Source organism: Eucyclogobius newberryi, unplaced genomic scaffold (genome assembly GCF_026437365.1).
Source record: "Eucyclogobius newberryi isolate DKJ021-1_F unplaced genomic scaffold, fEucNew1.0.hap1 SCAF_16, whole genome shotgun sequence".
Classification (NCBI taxonomy): domain Eukaryota; kingdom Metazoa; phylum Chordata; class Actinopteri; order Gobiiformes; family Gobiidae; genus Eucyclogobius; species Eucyclogobius newberryi.
Genome location: NW_027315790.1, coordinates 18,808,309 through 18,808,588, shown reverse-complemented (window position 1 = coordinate 18,808,588; position 280 = coordinate 18,808,309).

Here is a 280-nt window from a genome sequence, read left to right as displayed (position 1 = left end):
GACATCATTTGACTGTTTACATCAAACCATGGACCATGACACCACAGGGCGAAAAGTAACAGTTATATTCTGGTAACTTAACTAGAACAACGTATATTAAGTACAACATAACAAGGTAGTAACACTATTTCTGGATATAGCTCATGGTTTATTATTAAATGCATATTAAAAAAGAATGATCAGTTTGACTTGAGGACGCATTGCAGCGCCTCACGACACATGCGCGTGAGTCTTTGATCGGGCTTAAATCATTTACACTCTGACTGACACGTATGACACG